Raw genomic sequence first — 9,515 nt, 5'->3', positions numbered from 1 at the left:
GAAAAGGGCTCCGATATAAAGCTACGATTCACCTCGCTCAGTCCAGTTATGACTGGTAGTTTGAGTCGTCTATCTATAAACAGCACTGACAGATGATAATAGGGAATGGCTTTAGTCTTAAGCTATAATTAATTCTTGCAGACCTGTCGTTCTTTGGCGAATAAACAACTCTGATTGCTGTATTAACCGTTACAACCACACAACGTTTGAATATAAAAAATCAATAACTATCTACAGCACTAAGTTGCGCGTGCAATTATTCTAACTTGACTCAGTTTTAGGCTTGATTTCCAACTTTAACACCAGTAGCGCTCATATTCATACGTCTAAATAGGCCATTGAGTCATTGATATGCATACGCGTAACTTATAGCCCAAAAGAAGGATTTCCGTTCATATTCATCTATATTGCGTGTTTTTTTTTTTCTATAAATCGATAATTACAATGCTTAATCAGGGATCAGAAGTGGTACACTGGATATACTGTGTTATTAGTAGAACAACGATATTTCGTTGTATGCACAGAATTACAGCTCAGCCCAGGTCAAGAGGACAAATAACTACGTATAATTTACATCCTTTTTTTATTATTGTTTCTTGCAAGGTTTCCAAAGCAGGCGCTGAATTTTATCTTGAATGTTGGTCCGACTGTTGTATCGTCGAACGTACGTCATTCTCAGAATTATACCAATAGCGATGGTCATTACGTTGTGTTGAAGGGACCAGACATGCACGTTCAACGCCTGCCGTATTTCAAGCGGCCAGGCGGGTGCAATGGGAAAAATATGTTCTAATATACAATGCCAATGTTGTCAGAGAACCTCAAGGGGTGACTGTAAAGAAAAATATTATGAGAAACCTGTTTACTGTTTTACACACTTAGACGACACGCTTCGTTATCTCTTTTACCGAAAACCTTTCTGACAAACAGTGGCAGAACAGTACGAATAATTTTGTTTTTTCCGATATAAGATTAGGACGCGTTTTTGTTTACTTCTCAGCAATCATTTCAATATATAATAACATACTGTGACTGCTTACGATACACTCGCCAAGCTGACGGCATCCAGAACATTTCTTGCTTCGCTTAAGCTCAGATTCAGTTTGGATCAAGCTTAATAATATTAAGCGACGTCGCTGGTATCTATTATTAAGATTGTCTTCGTTCCAAAGCTTTTCTCTCACTAAAGCTAGTTGATCAGCCTTAGTCAAGTAACATTTTATATAGTTGCCCTTGTTGAAAAATGTGAACGATCATGTGATTGACGTTAGCTTAGGCAAAAAGAGTAGGGCCGCTGTTACACACCAAGAGAAACAAGCCTGGATTAGGTTTTACATGCAAAATGAATTCAAGTGCATAGGCAATCTGCGGATGCGTACGGGAATCAGGAGCTCATTTCAAAGGCAAGATAGAAGGCGATCCTCATCCTAAAACCTGTGTCAGCTATCGTGGACGAATGATCGAAGAATTAAATCGCCACCTAAGAGCTTGCAGAACTTGGCTCATGCGCGACCATTTTAACCAACAGCTTATGCGCCAGAAAGCTTAGAACCAACTCCCCGGCCACTAAGTGATACCGTTAAGAAACTTGAAAAGGATAACGGGAATCTGTCTGACGCTAAAGGCCAGCATTGTGGCACAATAGGTCCTGTTTTTTTGTCATTACGACAATGCACCGGCTCACATTTCACTATTCGTACAGCGTTTTTTTTTCTAAAAAAACATCGATCTATGTTGCCCAGTCGCCGCACCCCCTATACTCAAAACTAGAAGCTAGTCCGAAGAGGAAGCGTTTCGACACGATCAAAAGGACAAAGCAATCGCTTACCGAGCTCAACGCTATGCCGACAACTGAATTTGAAATGTTTTGAAGCCTGGAAAAATGGTAGCAGAAGCGTTGAGTTAGGATGATTATTTAATCAAGATCAAGCAATCCGTTGATTTTTCGACAAAGGATTATATTATCATGTCTGCTACCTGGTCTAGGGGGCAGTGACAAGCATTGCATATACAACGAGCTATAAACTGCTTGCTGTTAGCGGCCGATAAGTTCTTATAGAAATATACCTTAAGAACGGTAGCAGCCTCCGTTTAAAACAACTGCGTACCATAACTTTTGGGTAACATCCATAGCTTTCCATCATATATTCTGCAATCTGAAAGGAATCTGTACGAAGAAGAGGTTTGGGAGATCACACAGGTTAAACACCGCACTGCTAGAGGTTACGAATTGCGCCATACGCCAAAATGATGAAACTAATGAAAGAACCAAGCCGTTATCACGACGTCAAGTTACCTATCGTTGCAGGACAGAGTTGCTTCCGATAACTACTATCATTATCAGCGCAACTGAATGTTCTATAGTCTGCTATCTAAATTAAACGTTTGCTCACTAAGATTGTACCGGCTTCTGTTGTTTCTGAACTATTTCTCCTAGTGGGTCCATTATACGAACTACGTTTACTTACCAGTAATAGCGCTATTTTTTTCTAATCTTCATTCGATATAAAACTTAGAGGATTTTTGTAAATATATCATGAAAGCAAGGAATAACGTGTATGTATGTACATGCTATACGGCACAACTGTTCTTGCGCATCAGGTCGTATTTTTCTTTTTCCTTGTAAATTTCTCCGATTTAGAGCCTTGATAGAAATCGTTGGAACAGCAGCAAAAGTGTCATATGGGCTGGGCTGACCTGTTGAATCGATGGTGGGGCAGGCGAGTGTCGCCGAACTATACTGAATGGCTAAATAGTCGCGACATCGCGTATGTGGTAGGTGGCATCATTGTGGCGCATTTGGAGGGGCATTGGCGAGAAAAAGAGCGAGGCGGCGGTGCTTTGCGGAAGGACGGCGCGAATACAAATAGAAGAATGGATGAAGAATGTTCTAGGAGGATAAGAGCACGAATAGAATCGTGTGGCGGTAGGGGCGGACGGATCGTGCTTCAATAGAAACTGCCAGCACAAATAGCCTAACGGCAGCAGCAGTAGCAAACAATACCGAGGTCCCTACGAGGCGGCCAGAAGCGATTGCTGCGGTTGTAGCCCAGCAGGAAATTCAATAGAGATTTAAGAACGAAGGAGAAGTGTACCTCTTAAAAATCTACGGGCGACACACAACGAAAAGTACTAACCTGTACGGCTCTATAATTATCACAGTATGTAACCCGTAACCAGCCGCATTTCGAGCGTAAGGACTTCCAAATACGTGTGCTATCGCAAAATCACATTCTACTCAATCATCAAAAAGAATGTACATTTTACATGCCAGATATGGCAGAATGTTCACGTACGATATAACAACATCGGAAGCAATCTATCCGATTGCTTGTCTACCTCTTATTTTTTCTAGGTTTTCTCATACTATAAACCAAGTTAGGAAACAAACCGTTTAACAGTATAACCGACATGTCGACACAATGAGCTTGCTAAAGCGTCAGGCTTAGCTATGTTTTCGTCTACAATGGAATCTCACGCGTTTTTACATGGCCAATTACAGGACAAGGGACAAACATGAAATTAACGAAAAACTATGTTTACGGAGGTTTCGCCTACATATTTTTTATACATTTCTTACGCCAGTTATTCGCTGGGAAAGTTAGCAAGATCTTAGCCAGCACAATACGAAGTATTTTCGTTAGCGTACTTGAAAAAAGCACAAAAATAACTTACTTCAAAGTTACCGTGGCAATACGACAACCCTGCTAGCTGCACTCGCAGAAGCAAAGCTGCAACAAATAAGAGGTTCTCATCGTTGATTTATGTTAAAACGCTGACAGAAGGGATATACCCAGCATGATATTACGCGAGGATAGTTGATTGGTCGTTTTCATCGATAAAACGTCGTCTATAGTCGGCACATATCGTCACGGTGGTGGCACCTAAACGCCAGGCGATAAGGCGCCATATTTAACTAGGGTTTTAAATAATAATAGCAACAAAAAATAATGTACGTATACATAGATCAAAGTGAGAACAGAAAACATAGCATGCTGACGTGTCATTGTTACTGCGCCAGCTCAGATCTTTTCATGGAGGCAGTTTTAACACTGAGCAACATAACGGAAATATTTGTTTAGCTCGCTGCCTGCAACCTAGGTGAACAAATTGAAATATGGTTATTCCATCGGTCGTCAGAAATATACGTTTTAGTCAGCTTTTAATGTCGAACTCTGTCATCGTTGTCTGAAGCATGCTTATTGTCGGCTTGCTTATTGAAGCAGGCGGGTGAGTCGCTAGCTTTGTTAGAGTCGAAGCTCTGAAAAACCTAATGCATTAAGGCTTTGTGTTTGGCTAGATCTCTTAACCTCATGCGCGCAGGACAACGATGTGTATGTAAAAGAAGACGGAAATGGTTCGAGTGAAAACATCTGCGCGACTCTATGTCAACCGAGTGGTGTCAACGTCGAACGTCCTAACAACAACTAATTAACGATCAAGTAGGAAAAATGTGAGTATTCTTTTTCTATCCTCACTACTATCCACATCTATGTATATTACTTCTAGCCACGTAGCACTTACCTTTGGGACGAGGGCGGGCGGCTTGGCCTAGCCAAACTTGTTCACTCTGCTTAGAGTAGTGGTGTCTCTTGCCAGCGCAAGCGTTGAGGTCGACGCAGCTCAGTCGTCGACTCGACCCCTTTTTCCTGCTCCGATGTCGATGCTAGCGGCAGCAAAGAGCAATATCCTTAGGAACATCACCCATCAGCAGCCGGGAAAGCGGTAGAGCCGTCGGCCATCACGACAACAACAACAACAGCAGCAGCAGCAGCAGCAGCAGTAGAAGAATATCATGAAGACGGGGAAGACGACAACGACGAGTAGGAGACGAGGGTAGAGGGGCAGACACATCGTCACATCGTCATACTCGTCCGCTCCGTGCAATGATCTGCTGTCTCCGCTGCGCTGGGACGCTCCTATTCGCCCCTAGCGAATAGAGCAAGGAGCAGAAGCAGTACTAGTTTCCCCTTGAACTTCTCTTTCTGCTTCGTAAGGCCGCAGGGAGACACTCTGGCTGTCATTTCCCTCTCTCTGCTACCCTTTTGCCCGCGGCGGCTGAGAAGGCAAAAAGCATAACTTATTTCGCGAGCCTACCCGATGGGCCGCCCTTACCCCTTGAAAATCCCCTCGTCTTGGCTCGATCCACCTCTGACTTCCATCTAACCCCGATCCTATCTGTCTACCTGGTGGCTGTGGTTAGCGCTCGACGCGACAGTATGTAAGTAGTTCAGACAGACAGATAGATAGATATGCAGCAACTGCGTCTCATTACTAAATTGAAATAGTGTAAAACCGTAAGAAAGGTTAACATTTTCAGAGTTGACAAAAAAACCTTTATCTTTATTTGGTAGACAACAAAAGCGATTGATCGTCGAATAGGATTGTGCCTCCTCCTTTAATACAACGTCTTTCTAAGAAATAATTAAAATTAAACAAGGAATAGGGTCTAATCATGTGATCAAGAAATATAAAAAGGACAGTGACAGATTGCCATTAGCTGTTAATTATAGATTATTTATCTTTGGACGGAATATATGCAAAGGTTAACTACGCATAATGCTACAGCATTAGCAAGCAACCATCTCTTTAAATAACATAAAGATCCGCACAGAACATCGTCAACAGAGCTCATCAATAGGTTGTAGAAAGGCACAAAGCAGTCGTACAAATCTTCGCTTGTTTGTATGAGAGGCAGAGCGCTGGACATACAGTCAAAAGCAGCAAGATAGGCCAGGGCGGATCGAAGGGGCTCGGCACAAACGCGCGAGGGAACGAGTTGCATGCTCAATTTGCCAATCAAGTCACGCACACACACACACACACGCACGCACCCATCGATGTGTACACCTATATAGGCGACAGTCATCTTGCTCGTTGTCCGTCTTCTCCTCTTCTTCTTGGAGTCCTCTGTGGAAGTGACAATATACTAACTGACCTCTCTCTGTGCAGGCCCAGTTGACGAACTGGTTGCTTGGAGCTGCTTTAGCAAATGGAGAGGAGCATCTAGAGCACTCATTTATCCCCATTTCCAAGCACACTACACCTTAACTGGTTGACCAAAGCTGGGGGCTGCCAAATCAGGAGATGAAGTGACTGATCCCATCTCTCGGTGACTGTTGAGATCCAATGCGGAGGGCCTGCCTCAGGCTAGTCAGGTAGCTACTGCTTCTGGTACGGGCAAGGGCAGTGCTGAAAATGTAACCAACCGGAAAGCACTGGAGCAGGCGGTAACCTCAACAACGAACGGTCACGACAAATCGAATAGAGGAAAGAGAAACAGACCGAGGGAAGAGAAACGATTCGTTTGGTTTGACGAAGGCAAAAGCAATCAACAGAGGAACCCACTGAAGACCAGTAAGAGAAACTCAAAAAAGGAAGCACAGCCACATGTTATCGAAGTATTCAAGATAAATTGCAACAAATTTTTATAATGTTTGCTGTAGCGGGCGACTGCTTGTCGCTGATTGATTGAAGAGGCAGTTTTTTTTAGAATAATGCCATAACGTGTCCACCCGCATTCGAAGAGTTCCATGGCTGACATGGCTCGATAACCAAAAAGCGGCTTGTAGCGGACGCCGTTTTTCTAAGCTAAACGAAACCCGTGCAGTAATCCACCGTCACCAGGAAGTGAAAAGCCTTACCGTCTTAAGGTTTTCAGAGTGTTCATAAAGTATATGCCTACCTCCTTGAAGGAAAGTTTTGGTGCCAGCATCGAACGATTTCTCGGTACCGTTTCCATCGTTGACAGACCTCACATCAGGCCAAAATCTTTCTGATTGGCGGCTTCAGTCCGCCAAAGAAGCGCTGATACACGCGGTGCAATGTTTTTTAGAAGCTGACATGCCCAATCTTTCCCCTGCGTGACGCAGGTCTATAGGTTCTTGTGCATAGAACAGGGAAACATGAAACAGCACTGCTTTTCCAACAGCCTTGTATACCAAACGAACCTGGTGCATGGACACTGGACCGCTAGCGTTTTTTTTCAACCTATTGTATGCAAAAAAAAATATATCCCTCCGTTGCGCGTTCCGCACTTTGTCCAAGTCAACGCCACTCCGTTACACTAGCGTCCGTCTGCAGCTTCGCCTCCAAACTATACTAAATATGCCTTGCTGTAGTCGGCATTTCCTGTTCTGAATCTGACGTGAATATGGACCCCTCTTACAAGGGTTTCATGTGAGTATCGAAGTCCGACGACTAGAACAGCATTTGACACTATGGAAGTGTAGAAGGATAATTAGGGGTTTCAGGGCCCCGTTAACCCTATCCATTAGCCGGTAGATCCGATAGCGAGGCCAAGGAGAATGTGCTTGAATTGACGCATGCAGAATTTTATCCTCTACCTACCTAGATGCACATTGATTTGCTAACACCTGCTAATTATGTTTAGTAGTGAAGTAGCGGAGGCCAGAAAGGTCATCCATGGAGTCACCAGTTCGTGGAACTGGGCATACATCTCATTTTAAAATGGCGTTAAGCGCGATGCAAAAATGCGCCGTCACGTGCTTCGTTCTCACAAGGACAATAGGTGAAGAGCATGCACTGGACAAAGGTTTTCTAATATCATTGCACAACGTGGCTCAGATCTTATCCTTTAGGACCTCTTCCGCGGAACGCAACGCGCCGTGGCTAAGCGTGGGTCAGGGGTGAGTCGCTGGGCGTTATCGTGTATTGGACAAAATCGTTGTGTTACGAAGCAGTAATCGTGCCGGCTCACGAAAAGCCTCATGAGGCAGGCGTGCTGTTTTGTCGTTAGCTGTGCTTCAAACCAAAAAGATTACCCATACTGAAAAGGGAGATGAGACCCGTTGTTCGTTTGAGCCAACGTCGCAGGTCTTAAGAGGTCCTATATATTTACACAGGTTATGAGATGAATTACGAGAAGCACCTGAAATTTACTCGGCGGATCCATGCTCACGACACTCTACGGGGAGTATACGTATGTTTGCTGAACAGCTTACGAACTTATCGAGCTGCTGTATGGATTGTGGAGAGATCGTCGGAGCCGTTACGTAGAGCGCTGTTATTTGTAGTATTACGTATTCACTAAAAGTGTCAAAGCAATAACTAGAGGGTGAGTACGAAAAATGATTTTTACAAAAGAAAGTTGAAATTCTTCGAAAGGAATAGTATGTGTTTCCAGAATTAGGGTGCCTCAGAGATTATCAGTAATGAAAAATATTTCCTCTAGCCCACAGTCGATCGCGACGTTAATCTCTTCTAAGGCCATAACCGGTTCACACCAGGTGTATAGGTGCGTGGGTTCCGAGGACTGTCATCTGCTCTTGCTTTTTTTCTCTAAATGATTATCCCTGGAGTAACAATTCTGAGTGACTTCCCCACAAATACAGTTTTATATGATCGTTCGAATTCCTTCTCCGCTTTAGAGTAAATATAGCGCGAAACTGGTTTCAAAGATTATTTTTGCCCTAATTTATTTTAGTGTATTTGCCCAATTCAGACGTAAAAGCTTGCGAGTAAATGTAAAAAAAAAAAGAGTAAATTATCTATGAAATCCTAACTCGTTTTTCTGAGGGTAGCATTATTTTAACTTGCACTATCTCTACCATTACATCTGGATCTCCGGATATTGTCGACTATGGCTTGTATTTATTGTAACCAGCAATCCTCTAGGGGTATTTTGTGGTTAACGGTATTCGTTACATGGTTCTAAACCTGTCGTATAATATCTTCAACAAGAGTATCTGCATGCTAAAGAGAGAAAAAAGTAAATATCTGCATGTTGACTGGATGTAGTGGATAATTACAGAACATCTATGGGCCCTTCATTACAGCATTAGATCCGCTATTTTGTCTTGAATCGTTTTCGTTCTATATTTTTATTGTCCTAATAAAATACTGATCATGTACGTCTGCGAATTCAGTGTTTAGCTCCCGGTTAATACAGTCAATTGCCCTTATAACAGACCTTTTGAAGCTGTCGTAATGAACTGGCTTAACCGTCCACTCCGGCATGTCGGTGTACGTCTGTTCCGCTAGAAATATCTGCTATTCAGTCTATTTGACCCTCATAATAGGACACATATCTTCGTAACGTAATATTATTGTTTACGGCCATATTTATTACACCATTGACACTGTTAATTAGGGAAAGAACACGGCTTTCCAGTGTAATCTGGCGCATAGGACTGAACATCTGCGTTGGAATGTTTCAATTTTCTGAAAAATTATTCTCGATAGGGATCGTATAGTTGTCTTGTACACTGTTCATTTGTAAGATGAACTTAAAGCCAGTTTGTGATGAGTCTTCAAATTGAACTTGTTGCAAACCCTTCTGCCCACGTACTTCAGTAATACCTGCCTTCCTATCTATCTGCTGTCTTAGTATTGGGTTTTGACCGTACTACAATCCTATATAAAACATATAAGCCTTTACTCATAGACAATTGCAATATGTGCCGTTTGGTAGTAACAGTCGATTTTACAGGTATACTCATCGATATACTTACTGTTAGCATCGTTTTTACCCGTCACCTTGAAGCACATGAGTC

The sequence above is a fragment of the Varroa jacobsoni genome, unplaced genomic scaffold, assembly GCF_002532875.2.
Source record: "Varroa jacobsoni isolate VJ856 unplaced genomic scaffold, vjacob_1.0 scaffold_634, whole genome shotgun sequence".
Lineage (NCBI taxonomy): Eukaryota > Metazoa > Arthropoda > Arachnida > Mesostigmata > Varroidae > Varroa > Varroa jacobsoni.
Note: the sequence above shows the minus strand (reverse complement) of the source record.